The sequence below is a fragment of the Camelus dromedarius genome, chromosome 1 (assembly GCF_036321535.1).
Source record: "Camelus dromedarius isolate mCamDro1 chromosome 1, mCamDro1.pat, whole genome shotgun sequence".
Classification (NCBI taxonomy): domain Eukaryota; kingdom Metazoa; phylum Chordata; class Mammalia; order Artiodactyla; family Camelidae; genus Camelus; species Camelus dromedarius.
In genome coordinates this window covers 19,852,449-19,868,971 of record NC_087436.1, presented here as the reverse complement: position 1 = coordinate 19,868,971, position 16,523 = coordinate 19,852,449, and the positions used below count along the sequence as shown (strand labels likewise).

The following is a 16,523-nucleotide window of genomic DNA, read 5'->3' as shown; positions in this document are numbered from 1 at the left end:
TTATCTGGATTCCATGAGTGTATGAGAAAGTCTCCAGTGGTGGCAGTGTGACGACTGGATTACATAGGGGGAAAGACGAGGTGAGACTGGGGCCAAAAAAAAAAAAGTCAATTCTTATGAGAGAAAGCAGAATCAACTGAAGCATTGGCAGGGGGTGGGCATGAGGAATTCGAGAGATAATTTGGAAGTAGAATCAACAGACTTGGTGGTCAGTTTGCCGTGGGAGGAAGAGAAGAGGGCGGCAGGCAGGATTACACCCAGGTAGCTGTCATGGCTGGGTGGGTTCATGGACAGTAGCCCAGAAAGGGAACACGAGAAGACCAGAAGCCTTCCTACCTCCCCGGGCCTGAAAACCTCAGGAATCTGCACACTCAACTAGGCACTCTCCATGGAAGATCATACTAGATCCGTGGTACCCACTGGAGTTCACCTTCTCTAAAGGGGTTATCAGGATTAACAAGGTGCATCTTCATAGATCAATGTTGTTACGTACGTATCTATGGGGAAGAAGAATAACTGGATTGCTAAGTTCACTTAAAACATGACTTTTATTTTAAAACAAACAGGTGTATTATATCCAAATCTGCAGGAAGAATAGAAGACTTCGAAGATAATTAGAAGAAATCTCATAGAGGCTGAGAACCCTTGTGCGATAGGGGTTCCCTGCCTTTGGGGTTCTTCAGTGCAAATAGTCACAAAGGGTTGCCTCGTAACATAATCAAGTAAAGCTGAGGAAGCACAAACACCAAGACCTGGGATTTCCATTCCTACACCTGAGAGGCGCTTCTCAAAGCGTGGTCTGTGAAGCTGCAGGGGTCTCTGAGACCCTCTCAGAGACCCTCAGGATTAAAGCTGCTTTCATAAGAATACCCAGGTGTTATTTACCTTTTTCACTCTGTTGACATTTGCACTGATGACACCAAAGCAATGCCGGGTAAAATACTGGCCCCTTAGCTTGAATTAAGGCAGTGGCACCAAACCATACCAGTAATCCTCGTACTTTACCACCACACACTCACAGTAAAAACGCACGCGCGTGCGCACACACACACACACACACAGCAACCCTGCCAGTTTCACTTAAGAATGTCTGATTCAATACCTTGTAATAGCCTTTAATGAAAAAGAATATGAGAAGGAATATATATATGTACAACTGAATCACTATGCTGTACACCAGGAACAAATACAGCACTGTAAATCGACTATACTTCAATGAAACAATAAATAAATTAATAAAATATGGCAAAAATGCTAAAAAAAAGAGTATCTTTGATGAAGCAGCCCTAAAAATTATTTTTATTAAAAACTGACCCTTGAATAAACTTTTAAAAACTATTATATATAATGAAATGTATGCATAAAAGCACTTTGGCCATGACCACAGTACAATGGCCATCTCAAGGGAAAGGACATGTGTGATTGAGCTGGGAGCTGAACTAGCCACTTTTTTCATGAACCATCACTTTTCATTAAAATAATAACTGACAGACTATGGTCATTCAAATTTGAGTACTTGGCAGAGTCATTCTCGGAGAAAGAAAGAAGTAAAGTTGATGCTTTAAGGAAAAATCGACCATGTTTGTAGCCAAAGATAAAACTCAAGCTTTCAAGCAAGGCTTAAAATTTTGGAAAACCTGTATATCCTGCTCTGTGAACTTGACAGCTTCCCAATACAGACTTTTCAAATAGATCCTTGTTGACATTAATAAATTTCTTCTTGGGGGAGAGGATATAGCTCAATTGGTAGAGTGCATGCCTAGCAAGCACAAGGTCCTGGGTTCAATCCTCAGTGTCTCCTCTAAAAATAAATAAATTAATGAACCTAACTACCTCCCCACCCAGGGGAAAAAAAAAAAAAAAGAATAAACGTACATTAAGTCTGGGTAAAAAAAAAAAAAAAAAAAGAAAAAAGAAATAAATTAAAATAAAATAAAATAAAATAAATTTGTTCTGTTGTATAATGAAATGTATCAACATGTGGTAGATCTACATAACTCAGTGAGCCAACATCTTCCAAATGACCCAGGTGTGATGGTACATACAGGATGATCCATTCAAAGTGCAATGTGGGGTTGCGGGGGCGCATAGCTCAGTGGTAGAGTGTGTGCTTAGCATGTACAAGGTCCTGGGTTCAATCCCTCTTACCTCTATTAAATAAACAAGCAAACAAACAAACCTAATTGCCTCTCCCTCACCCCAAAAACGTGCAATACAGACTAGAAGATTTTAAAGTAACAGAATACAAAAAGTTCATTGAAATGCTTTCAGATTCCACATTACAACTAACTAAGCTAAGAGGTAGCTTTAAGAAGCTCCTTCTTTCTGAGCCTTGGCACAGTATCAAAGAATAGCCGTAAAGGCTATTACCTATCAGTGTGAAGGCAGATTGTCTTCATCTATTCCATCCGAAACAACATGTTGCAACTGATAGAATGCAGCAGCAGATAGGAGAACCTAGCCATCTTCTAAGTCAGGCATTAAACAGATTTGTAAAAGTATGAAATCATATTACCCTTCTCATTAAATTTTTTGGAAAAAGGCATTTTTCATAAAAATATCCCATTTATAATTATTACATAATAGGTAATAACCATTATTTTTAAGAATAAAAGTATTTAATTTCTCAATTTTAATCTCTAATATGCTATATAAAGATAGATATGATACATGCATACAACAGCTCTCTGGAGTCCTCAATAGCTTTTAGTAGGTCCCGAGATCAAAATATTTGAGAACCAGTGTCTTAGAGAAATATTCACTCAGGCCAAGTGATGTGTACTTGCTTGTTCACAGCAGCACTGTTCTAACAGCAAAAAGTAGAAACAAACCACACATTCACTGTGATATGTTCCTACAGTACAACACTAGGGAGCAGTAAAAATGAATGCACCACAGCTACGTGCATCAACGTGAGTCCTCTCACAAAGATAACAGCTGGATGAAAATCCAAGGTGCAGCATGCATGCTATTTGTTATTTTATTTTTATATTTTTACATTTGCATTTTTATAAATTTCAAAGACAAGCAAAACCAAATACTGTAAAGCTACAGAGAAAAAGCAAGGGGCTTGTGGCATATATACACAATAGAACATTGCTCAGCCATAAAAAAGAATGAAATAATGCCATTTGCAGCAACATGGATAGACCTCGAGATTGTCATACTAAGTGAAGTTAAGTCAGACAGAGAAAGACAAATATCATATGATATCACTTATATGTGGAATCTTAAAAAAATGACACAAATAAACTTATTTACAAAACAGAAACAGAGTCACAAACATAGAAAACAAACTTACGGTTACCAAAGGGGAAAGTAGGGGGATGGATAAATTAGGAGTTTGGGATTAGCAGGTACAAACTACTATATACAAGAGAGATAAACCACAAGGTCCTACTGTACAGCACAGGGAACTATGTTCTATAGCTTGTAATAACCTATAATGAAAGAGAATATGAAAAAGAATCTATATATAAAACTATAACCAAATCACTATGCTGTACACTGGAAACTAACACAAATTGTAAATCAACAATACTTCAATTAAAAAAAAGCAGGGGGAGCAATAAACAGAAAATTTAGGATAATGAGAACAGGTAGCAGGAGAAGAGGACAGGAGACGTTTGATAGTGTTGAAATTTGTCAGGTTGAGCAGTAGGTTTACAAATGTTCACTTAACCACTATACTTCATTATATACATATGCACGTTAGATATATTATTGTAACTATCACATACTTACTGACCTGCAAAGGCAGGCACCGCATTAGAGCTTCTTTGCCAAAGGAAACCAAAGAGGTAAGCAAGGGGCAGTAGAGGGTCGGGGCTAAGCCTTGGCTGAGGGTCTGCAGCCCTGGCCCCATAGAAGCCCATCACTGGGGCAGGTCTCCCTCCTTAACAAGGCCATTTCTTCCTTCAGGCCATCCTTATCCTCCACCTCTATTTACATCACAATGAAAAAACTACCACATTTCAGTTGATCTCCTGTCGTACCCAAACCACTAAACTTAACCATCATCATCTCTTATCACCTGGGCCCGCTCCTACGATATTTTCCCTACCTCCTATCCTGACATCACCAATATGTCCCCCCTAGTTCAACAAAGTTCCTTCTCTTAGTGTCTCCTGCCTACTTTCGGTTTATGTCAGCCTCTTTTGGCTAATGCTACTTCTTTTGCTTAGAAATTCTCCTCTCAAGATTAAAGCCATCACATTGTTGAAGATGCTTTAAGTATCACTCCTCTCCAAGAATTTTTTCCCCATCACTCTTACTCTACTTCCTCAAACATTTACGTATCTAATTCATATGATACTGTCTCACACCTGCTAGCTTACTGATTTGTAATTATCCTCTGACTGTTCTGTGTCAACATTTGAAAGGACTGTCAGCAGAGACTGCATTCTATACAACTTTTATGAGCCAGGTAAACGCTCAAAATTTGTTCTTTTTTTAAAATTTCTTTTTTTTTTTAATTGAAGTATAGTCAGTTTACAATGTTGTGTCAATTTCTGGTGCACAGCATAATGTTTCAGTCAAGCATATACATACATATATTCCTTTTCATATTCTTTTTCATTATAAAAAAAAATATAAGATACTACAGGATATTGAACATAGCTCCCTGTGCTACAGGAAAGAAACTTGGTATGTATTGATTTTATATATAACAGTATCTGCAAATCTCAAAACTTTTTATTAATGAATAAGCACTATGTAGGGGCTACAACTCTCAGGTGATCAAATCCTTAGAGTATCAAATCCTCACTGATCTAAGTTGATACTATGTGTGTACGTGACATGCATGTACCCTTATTCCCAAAAGGCGTTCAATTCAGTATATTGAAAGATGTTTTCCCCCACTGTAGGAGCAGAGTCCCATTTTATAATCGAAACCAAGCAAAGCAGCATTTGCCTGGTAGAATTCTTTCTTAAAATATTAAACAAGCTTAGAGCCCAACATTTCTCCTCTGCACCTCACCCTCTCTATACTTGCAGTCCTTAGAAAACCACCCCTGACAGGTGGCTGAACCAGCTTCTTCGTAAACACAAGATCTTCTGTTTCATTTTTGGGCAGTTTTATTTATTCAACAGTCCCTTATCTTAAGAAATCAAAGTTATCTTCCCTCTAACTTCTACCCTATAGGTCCTATTGTCTGTTTTCAGCTCAGCATTTCAGAAATCTATGAAAATACTTTTCGAGCCGAATTCTAATTATTCGTTTCCATCTCTTTCTCTGCCTGCTTGGCTCTAAGATCTTTGCAAGCAGGGACCACACTCTGTTCAGCTCCACAGATCACAAATCCCTGGCACAGAAGCACCCAGTTACTGCTGTTTGAATGAATGAATGATGAACGGATGATTCAAGTATCAGTTATCAGACACAAGGTGAGAATTTAGGACGAATGACAATACAGAGAAAGTCTACTCCCTTTTTCACTTGACGGAACTTCTTACACTTGATGTTGTTACCATGCATGATTTTGACCCACCCTCACTCTTATCTTGGAATTAAGCACCCCCAATTGCCTTAATAATGAATCCCTCGCACGATGATTTCAAGAGCCTACAACATTCTGGTTGCCTCCCTTCTGGTCAGGAGTTTATCAATTTCCCCGTTTAACTCGGGGCACCCAATCTGGGATTCACTACCGCGCATGAGATCTTATCAGTTCCCAAGGCCAGCGTTACCGCCCTTGTCTTGAATTCAGTACTTACATTAGTTCAGCCAACTCTGCTGAAATGCATCCATTTTTCAAATGATGGTTGAATTTGAAATATTGCTTGTTGATTGGCAGTGGTTATCTCTAGGGGCGGGAGCTAAGAGAGGGGACTTTCACATTTTACTTTAAACATTCCTAAATTGCTTTAATCATTTATACTAAGCATGCACTACTTTTATCATTAAAAGCCCATATAGATTTTTAAAAATAAATCAATAAACAGAACGAATATCTGTGATTTCCATGGTTCCAGCCGTATGGAGTACACTTAAGTCATATTTAAAATACACGTATTTTTTCCTTCTCCTTTGTGCACATTTTCTCATCTATCAACATGTATTTGCTACGCAGCACCTCTATGATATAGTAGTCTAGCCAACCCAAACCCTACTTTGAGATGATGAAATTCCTCTCTTCCTATAAATGTCAGAAAGCAGCTCACTATAATTTGGTTTCCCTCTATCTTAAGGTCAGATTAAAACCCAGTAAGTGACTATTCGAGGTCTGCTTTCCCCTGGAAGGGAGAAATCATACAGCGCTTCCAGGAATATTTCCTGAAGCGCAGGGTGTCCCACACTTCGTTTCCTCCCAAATACAGCTGTGTTTCCTGCTCTAGTGAGGACTGTTGGGTTAACAAGTAGGGCCAAACAAGCCCAGGTTAGAAAACAACTCAGCATTCTAGGTCATTACAGGAAGGCAGTGCTCCCCACAGGGAGCACGTAATTCAGACTCCAGAAAGTATCACTGCATGTGACTCTATTCGACTGCCCTCGGCTTAGTCTAAGGTCAAAATAAATCTTTGAGGAAAGAAATATCGGTGGCGCAAGTCTCCATGAATTACAGGGCAAGGTGTATGCTCCATCAGCACCTGAGGGGTTCTCCTGTTGTGGAGGGACTCTGAGACGGGGTGCAGGTGGTGAAGGCGTGTTCTCCAGGTCCTCGGACCCCATGAAGACTTCAGAGACCTCGGAGCAGCTCTGAGCCTCGGGAGACCCGCACGTGGTCCAGCTCTTGATACCTCTTGCTCTGGTGATCTCGAGCTAGTTTCTTCCTCTCTGTGGCTCAGTTCCTGCTTCTGTCCGACCGGTGAGAGAAAGGCCCCTTCCCTGCCTGCCTCCCAGGCAGGTGATATTAGTGACAATGTTTTGTGGACAACAACCATTAGATAAGTAGAAGGTGTGGCTAATGCACCATTATCTATTTTACAAGATGGCGCTACGTAAGCACAGAGAGGTTAGGTGACTTACCCAAGGTCACAAAGCTAGTGAGAAACCCTGGTGATCATGGTGGGAGAAGGTGACAGCATCTCTTGCTTAGTACAGGTCGTTCTCTGAACCTATGGTTTCCCATCTGGAGGAGTTGGAGTCAATTACTCGGGTCCATGGGCTATTTTTTTTTAAGGTTTTAAGAGTCTAACAGATTCTCATCAGTAAGCTGCCCAGACTCAAAATCTACATGTCTTTATTTCTGGCTGAAATAGCATCAGCCCAGAGTGGGCATTCTGGTTAGTTCAGGGGTCCTCACCCAAGGGGCTTTTTAAGAATGTCCATGCCCAAGCTCCACTCTGGGCCAATTAAATTTATATCTCAGGGGGTGTTTGCACTTTTAAAATCTCCCAGGTGGCTAAAATGTGCTGCCAGGGTGGAGAACCACCGGGCTGGCCGATGGTGATCAGAAACTGACAGGCAGCAATCATTGTCACTGACTGATTACAGCACAGTTCAAGCAATCCTACTGAGACCCTTAGTTGAAAGGAATTCATACCTCGAGTCTATTCATGTGGCCACCATTTATTGTACACATACTATGTGCCAGATATGTATCTAAGTATCTACCCGTATGAACTCACTTATTTCCCATAGAACTTACAATGCTCTCCCAACCTACAGATGAGAAAACAAGTGGCAAACTGCAGTCATGTCACTTGTCAAGGTCACAGCTAAAATGTGCAGCAGCCAGGATGGAACTCAGGTGTCTGGTGCCACGATCTTAATCCCTACCCTACCTAGACTGCTCCCTGACATTGCCATAGAATGTGGCTGGCAGTACCTTCGCCTCGGAGATGAATTAGAAGATCCCAGAATGTTGGGGAATGTGGAACAGTTTCTAACCCAAACGCCCGAAGGGGCCGGGAGATAAGCCGCTTGAGGGAGGCACGCAGGTGTCCGTGCAGACGGGGACAAGGCAGCCCAGTGGTAGGAACTGTGACAGACTGGCGAGCACATGCCGGGGAAGGGGACTGCCGCCACCGACTGCAGCAGATTGCTGCCATGTGGGGAGGTGGCCGGGTGCTGCTGGCTCGTCCAAGTTTTCAAAAGAAGCTGGAAATCTGGATTTTTATGTGAAACTGCCCATTTGCAAATGCTGTCTCGAGTGTTTAAACAGACTGTATGAGGCAAAACATACCAGTAGGCCACTAGCTTGGGACCTCTGATATGATCTATAACACACACACAACACCCCTCACACACACACACACACATCCATCTTTCTTTTCAAATTCATTTAATGTGTTCTCTTGCGTTGGTTCTCTGCAATTAGAAACAGCAGACCGGCTCCTTTCCGTGCAAAACGTGAGCTATTACCTATTTAACACATGGAAAACCCAGCAGAAATTTCCCCCCAGGTAACTTTAATCAGTGGACTGACTGGTAAATAAATAAATACATAAACTTTCATTAAACACCTATTTTCTCCTTTGAAAATCTCACTGTGAGTCTGTGAATGTGGATTTACTATCCTCACTTTACACTAAAACTCAGTCATACAATTTAGATATAATTCAGGTCAAATCATACACACAGAGGAACTTGTTCCTCTAGTAAACTCTAAGTAATATTGTTGGCCTGTGAAACAAGTACTTGCCAAGCCCTATTACACAGCCTTATAAAAGAATTTTACCATATCATATTATTACTCAATGAGACCTATGGAAGAAAATTGAAAATAATAAAAAAAAAGCACAGGCCTCACCAAAAAGTTCTAAGTCAGAAATGCCTGTAGTCTAATCACAAACTCAGCAAATGGGAATTTATTTCACATACTTAATAATAGCTAAGCCTTCCTGAGCCCCTTCTGCAAAGCAGCCACTAATTAGACATGGTCTGGGGTGTGTAATAATATTGATTATTACACATTTACTCAATGAATCCCTACAATAAGCCTAAGATATAGGAACTATTATCACTATTGAAAGATGAAGAAACTAGGGGACAGAGAAGTTAAGTAACTTGCCCAAGGTCACACAGCTAGTTAGCGGCAGAGCTTGGATCTAAACAGCCTGGCGCCACGGCCTGTACACTTGACCACTTCTCTGTGAACTTAAAAGGCGTGTGCAGTCTCTGTTTTTACTTAAGTCATACCATATCCAACAGACGGAGGGAAAAGAGGGCAAAAATCACACGGTATTTTCTCCCTCTCGTTACCAGACAACAGCAAAAGCTTTTAAAAATACACCACCAGGCATCCTAAGACACTGGCACTATGGAACTTCAGGAAAATCTATCACCTTCCACAAGTCCAGTAGCTTGTTTCAAAGGCGCAGATAAGCAGGGTGTTGCTCATCAGTCATGTAAAAGACCATCTTCTCCCTCACCCGCTCCAGGCCCCTCTGAAGGCCAGCCTCTTTGGAGCACTCGAAACAAGTCACCCCGAGATCCACATCTCTCTCTTCCCTCTTTTTTCCTTCACACCTCACTTCTAATGGGGCCTAACCACTTTTCTGTCCCATGTAGAAATTACAAGAAAGACGGAGAGAGAGAAGGAGAGACAAGGATTATTTGAGTCTGCTTTTGCAGGCCCAAGCCTCAGAGACAGTCCATGCATTTCTTCCTTGCTGGTAGACCGCACTTGGCTGAATTTGGACTTTTGGAAAAACAGAAGCAGAGTACCTAAGCCTTAGTCATTTAAGAACTTCAGCAGTGGAGCTTTGTTTTTTAATCAGAAGGGAATGGATGGCTGGAAACAATATCCTTTTTAGGCGCACAGAATCTGCTGCATTTGATATAACCCTGGGTCAGTCTGTGAAAAGCAGAGTTGCTAAAGGCCACAGGCTGATTTCAGACTGTGGGCGTGTATCACTGTACATTTTAAAAAATTAGCTACAGTGCAGCCTCTGTGTGTGTGTGTGTGTGTGTGTGTGTGTGTGTGTGTAAGCGTGTACAGGCAGGGAAGCTGACTTTTATAAAATAAACAGCAATGTGCACCCATGCAGCTGAAGATTAGTATCAAGCCACAGTCTGATTTTAATTTATGAAACTACCTTGTAACTACAGCAATTCTATCCCAAGGTGGGTCCTTGGGGAATGGTAAGAGTCACCTGAGAGGCCCCGGCTTCAGCACCTAGTCATACATTATTCTCTAATATCATAAAAATGTAAGTTACAGACAGAGGACAGAAATTCAAAACTTGCTCCTAAACAGAAGGGAGAAAGTGGCTAGAAACTTCAGCCCATCAAGCCTCTTAGCTAAGTCTAAGGTCTGCGCTTTGCACATTCGTTTCTTATAAAAATATGACAAAAGACATTTCAGTGATCACGAACCATAAAGTATTTTGTACACGTGGCCCTCGATGGTATGAATTACTGAGCGACACCTAGTAAATATGAAATAGAAAAGAGCCCATCAGAAAGAGGACACAGCTGCTTCATTTACAACCTGTATCTCTAAAATGTGAGTCTAGACTGCCATTACTAGGACAAAATAGTAACGAAATCTGATTAAAAAAAACCCAAAAACAAACAAACAAAAAACCACATGTTCTTCCATCACTAGGCCTGGTCTGGATTTCTTTCAGGTAAGAGGAAACTCAAAGCTCACGGTCTTGTAAAACCTTCTGCTAGAAAGCCTCGAACGCCCCCCAAAGTCCTATTTTGTAGGTCACACTCTCATCCTGTTCTGTGATCAGTCTGATCAAAGTACAGAAAATAACGAAGACATCACTCAGAATGGAGAGATCAGCTCCAGCCTGTTGTCTGTGTTCTTCCGTCCTGCTACCCTAACACTCTGGCAGATATTTCAAAAGGAAGAGTGGAGGAGGGAAGAGGCAACTTTCAAAAAAAGGAAGGTGAAAGGGTGTATTAACCTCCTCTCAGCAATATCCTGCCCTCAGCTTCCACAGAGAGCATTACTGACCAATCAGAAACCAAGGGAACTTTGTACACCATGCCAATTTCAGTTCCCCCATCACTCCCTATGTACCTTGTCACCTTTGAATCCAAAGACATCACCTTGCACGATGTGACCAGGGTGAGTGATCCTGGATAAGTTTTTCTCTTTTGAGAAACTATATCATTCCAACACGATCTGAACCCAAAATACTGGGATTACTAAATAAACTGGTTTACTGACCCCACCAGGTACTGCACATTTCGAATCCGGTCTCTCGTGTAAGAACATCTTGACATTCATAGGATTCCTTGTATTTTAAACCAACTTTTGCCCGCAGGAGAAGCCTGCCTGGTTACTCCACCAACACAACAGGAACCCTTGGATGTTTCCACCACCTCTGTCCATCTAATTTTATAAGCCTCACGAGATAAAGATTTTCCACATCTCCCTAGGAACTCTTCTAACAGAAGCCATTCAAAGACTCTAATAACTCAAATGCACAGCAAGCTCTATCACTGGCCAAAAGCTGTCCAATTTATACTTTTCCAACGTGACTTATTAACACTTTGTGCAGGAGACCTGTCAACTTGCACCAGCTGTGTCATTCCCAGAGCAAGATGGTAACATGTAGACAAATTTAAAATCAATGTTTTTTGTTCAAAACTATCCTGAAGCATTGAAAGGAGTGCGATTTTGAGTCATCTTCTTTAATAGCAAAGCTCAGTGTACCCTACTGAATGTGTTTAGGAATATATGGAGGTCTCTTGGGAAAACAGATAGGCATTTTTGCCCAGCATCCACCAAGCCTGCCTTGTGGTACCTCAGATTCATCAGCAGTGAAATACTTTACTATTTCAGTCTCGAAAAAATTTCTCCGTGGTTCCTGTCATAGTCAGGAGGTATTACCTGGTCACTGAAAAAAATTAATAAAAGTAAAGGGAAAAGTTCGATCTTCTATCCTTTAACTTTCAATAGACCTATAAAGACTTGTGAAAATATAAAAATAAGGGATTCTGCTGCTTTTCAGTCATTCTGCTTCCCAATTTGACTAGAAAGCAAGAGAGAATTTTTAAAGTTTTTTTCATGAAGGAGACAATAACTTGTTTCGGGCTCGACCCACAACTGAGTCAACAGTGAAGATGCTAGAATAACAAAACAACAGTTTTATGAACTTTTCTTTTGTGCTCCCTCTGGGGTATATCATCAGGCAGCTTTCCAATGATAAACAGAACAGGAGCTAAACTCATCCACCTTTAGGGGTAAGTGGAAGCTAAAGATGAAATCTTCAAAGTGCTGAGGGAACCAACGGTAAAAGGATTTACAGATGCAACAAACACCTCCCTCTCCCGCTCCAGTTTGTGATCCCAAATGCAGTGATGTTCCTAAAAGCCTGGGCCCCAGGCCTGGCAAACAGTCACAGTATCAGTTTCCCTCTCTTCCTCTTGCTTAGACTGACCAACATTTTTAAACTACGCAGTTAGGATTCTGCTAAAGATAAGCACACGGTATAGCTCAAAGGACCTCTAGGACGTTTTCTGAACATGGTATTGGACCTTGTTCACGGAAAGAACTTTTGTAGAAGAAACATCAATGGCAACAGAATCAGATTTAAACCCCCAAATGATCATTACTGCTCTAGGCCAAGAAATAAAGGCTTTATTTTGAATAATAGTGTTTAAAACCACTTCTCAAAAACAGTTTAATGCCCTTGGTTGGGGGTCACCTCCAAAAGCTAGTGCAGCATGCCTTTTTGATTGGCAGTCAGTAGGGTCACCATTCAACTCTATAGGGACAGGCCATTTGTTTTTCTGCATATGTATGAGGCCTATATAACAAAAACAAACACACACATACAGTTACTTCAGAGGCCCAGGAGGAAATGACTGTGGAGAATTTTAAATCAGAAATCTAACGCTTAGGTTAGTAGCGTCAGGTTAAAGGCTCGCCCATCCCCAAAGCTAATTCGGTTCCGAACAGTCCCAAGGGTGTCTGGTTGAACAGAAGGAGCTAGGAAACCTTAGCAGGCCGAAGCCCAGCCTGGGGAATTGCTGGGACTCCGTGCCAGGGGCTGAGGCTCACCCCAGACTTGGTATCAGATAATACTCAGTGCTAGTCTGGATTTCCAGGACTAATCTACTCCAGGGCGGAACTTGCAGGTTCCCTGGTGTCTGCGCTATAGAGTGGGGGAACTGTGGGCTTCGCAGAGCCACACTGCGGCTGGCTAGTCTCATATTTTATAACACACAGTAAGACTTTATTAGTAGCAATGGTTTATGTGGAGGGCAGGCACAGAGGCAAGGGGGGGGCCTTAAGACAAAGTGGAAAACATTCCAAATTTCTTGATGATTCAGTTTTACAAGTTTTTTTTCTTGTATTCTAATTGGAACTTCTTAAATGTGTGTTTACAGGTTCTCTAAATTTTTTGAGCATCATATCAAAAGTGGCTCTCAACCACTTGTTATCATCTATTCAGAATGCCCCTTGGTTTCAAAAACAATCCTCCTCATCTCATATCCCCTCTGACCCTTCCCACCCCAAAAGCCACACACATCACTCCTTCCTTTAACTGTGAAATTTCAAGCTGCCCCTATATAACTTCTTAAAAACTCGGGATGACTTCTATTAGGGCAATCTTAATCCCCAACTCACTATATTTTCACTCATACAAAACGGTTCTCCAGGGGAAAAAGAAAATCCTGGCACCATGCATAAACAAAGAAATAAAGAACTTAGCATTAAAACTAGAACTGAGGGACTACAATTATATTCTACACTAAATATAAATTAACACTAATTTTACCGAAATCCACACCACTGCAAGTTCCTTAAGACTCACTCAGCACTTAGCAAGACTTGGGTTACTGTGTCTGAATTGCAAAACACACCATTTACCCAGAAACTGCTCTCAGCTCAAATGCAAACTGCTTACAAAACATCTGTAAACCATGCTTAAAACAGGCAGCACACATCCACAAAAATCCATTCAAAGCAAAGGTAAGTGGAGAAAAGCTTCTCAAATGGGCTTGCCTTTTAAAACTGGAGGGACTTTTACGGGGTTTCCAAAAGGTAATTGCTTCTTACTTCAGTAAAAGTGGTTTTATGTGACTGGAGGAGAAGTCGATTTTTTTTTTAACCGAGTGGGTAACAGTATTCAATTAGAGAACAGGGTGGGAGAGCCCACTTTGAAAATACAACTTAATCGCCAGGCCCTGCGCGCTGGAGAGGCCCACCGAACACACGAGCTAAAATGGAGCCTGAATTTCCTCTCAGACGGAGAGGGTAGTCGCACGAGGTCAGGGTCAAGGTCACCAGCAGGGCAGGCTGCAGCTGCCCGACTCCACTACATACCACGGGAGGGAAGGCGTTCCATCTCCGTCACAACCGAACAGATACAAATCCCTTCTCTCCTCCTACCCTCCCTCTAACCCCGCCAACATTTTCCTTCTTTTTTTTTTTTTTTATTTTTTCAAAGAGAAGAAAGCAAAATGACCAAATAACCTCACCGCCCTGGTTTTCGCACACAAGCTCATCAGCTCCCAAAGTTGCCATCTAAGGGCAAGTTCGCAGAGAACACTGAAGCCCATTTTGTCCGAGCAGGGCAAGCCTCCCCCGACACCCCCCCCAGGATCCCTGCCTCCCCTCCCTGCCCCCACACGCCCCCGAAAAGAGCTGGGAACTGCGGCGGGCCGGCCATGTGCACGAAACACTTCCACCAACTGCTGCGAGTTTTCTGTGAATCGCAGCGCGGAGCCTCCCAACTCGCCCTCCCCGACTCCGCCGCCTTCTTTTTCCTCGCACAAAATTTCCCTACACACGCAGCCGCCTGCGAATGCTTTTCTGTGCATATATATTACATATGTGATATTATCCTCAGAACCTCTAGCGGGCAGGCGAAGAAAGGACTGCACAGGGGCATTTTTTTTTAAAGGAAGGGGAAAAAAAGCACAACCCAAGCCCTGTGCGTCGACTCCTGCGTACCGGGAAGGGGAAAGAAAGAGGAATGTTTGCGGAGCTGGCTGCCTGCAAGTGCCCTTGCTCACCACTTCGGCCGCGGCCCGGGTGACACGGAGGCGCGGGGGCGCCCGGCCCGAGCCACCCGCGCCCCCTGCCCGTCCCCCGGGCCGGCACCGCGGCGGAGATTTCGCGAGGGGGAGATCGATCGCGCTGCCTGTCTGCAGCGGAAACGCACACGCTCACACACAACCCGAGCCCGAGACACCATAACCTTAACCCTTCCCCCACCCTCCGTGAACTTCAGGTGACCGACCACGTCGGCCTGACACCCGGGCGGGCGGGCGCTCCGGCTCCGCTCCCGCCCCCAGCCCGGGTTTTGCAGGATCGGGCTCCGAGCAGCAGCGCCAAACCGCCGGGAGAGGGGAGCAGTGCGGGGGGAGAGAAGAGAAATTGACCCTCCGTCTCCCCCGACCCCTCCCTCCGGCGCCTCCGGCGTCCCCTCCTCCCCGTCACCCCGCCCCATGCCTTCTCCCCTGCCCCCTCCTCCCTGCATTCAAGGAGCCGGGCGGCCCCGGGGGATATTTTTAGTTGCTTCTTTCTCCTTCACTTTTAGCTTTAGCAGCATCTCGGAACACTCAAAGCGGAGAAAGATTGGGGGGGGGGGGAGAGCTGGAGAGGGAGTGGGGGAAAAGTTAAGAGTCTCGCAAAGAAAAGCCGGAGGGAGGGCGGAGAGGGACCGGGGGCGCGGGTGGAGGAGGGGAAGGGGACCGGGCCGTGCCGGAGGGTGTGTGTCTCCAGTTGGTGTGTGTGGCTGCAGCCGGGGAGGGCTGTGATGCACTTTAGTCCTGGACTCTGCTCAGGCTCGCCGGGGAGGGGGGTCTGAGAGCCCGAGTCTCGCCCGGCTCCGTCTGCTCCGACTGACCCCGCATTTTATTGCGGCCAGGAGCCCTGCTCCTCCCTCCCCTCGGCTCTGCAGGGACCTCGCGCGCCGCGAGCCGCCCTGCCTCCTGCCTCCGCCTCGGCGCAGCTCCCGCACCCCACATCCGCCCGCCGCTGCCCGGCCTCGCCCCCCGCCCGGCCGCCCCGCGCCCCCCGCGCCCCGGCGCGCCCCCTCGCCCCGGCGCCGCTGGAGCAGCCGCCCGGCGGCGCGTGTGTACCCATGTGTTTGTGTGCGGAGCCCCCACACCCTCCCAGCCTCTCCCGCCTCGCCCGCCCCCGACTCCCCTCCTCCGCCGCCGCCTCCTCCACCTCCGCCTCCTCCTGCTCCTGCCGCCGCCGCTGCCGCCGCCGGCTCCGGGGCCGACCAACCCCGGCGCAACCTTTAGCCGTAGACGGACCTCTCCCTGGATCCTGTACCCGGCAGGCGGCCGCGCGCCCTCGCCCCGACACCCCCAAACGCCATGTCACGGCCCCCAGCCCCCTGCGCGCCCCGACCCCCGCACCCTCAGGCACTGTGATCCGCAAGGAATTTTTTTTTTAAAGATTCCAACCTCTCCCACCTCCCCTCCACCCCCGATTTAAAAAAAAAAAACCGGCATCCACACTACTCCCCTCCTCCCTTCTCTTGCCCCCTCCCCCCAGCAACCCGGAGTGAGGAGGGGGAGGGAAAGGGAAAAAAGCCCGATCTCAAGGAAAAAAAGAGGGGGGGTGAGAGAAAGAAAGAAAAAGAGAGAGAGAATAGAAAGGGCACGGGGCTGATCATCACCAACATGGCTGCCTCAGCATAGACCTAAACGA

At 44.6% G+C, this 16,523-nt stretch overlaps 1 protein-coding gene across 3 annotated transcripts in view; it reads right to left on the bottom strand.

Annotated features, from left to right (window-relative positions):
- Positions 1–16,523, bottom strand: part of ZNF827 (zinc finger protein 827) — a 170,234-nt gene that overhangs the window by 152,800 nt on the left and 911 nt on the right. The gene's annotated exons all lie outside the window — the stretch shown is intronic.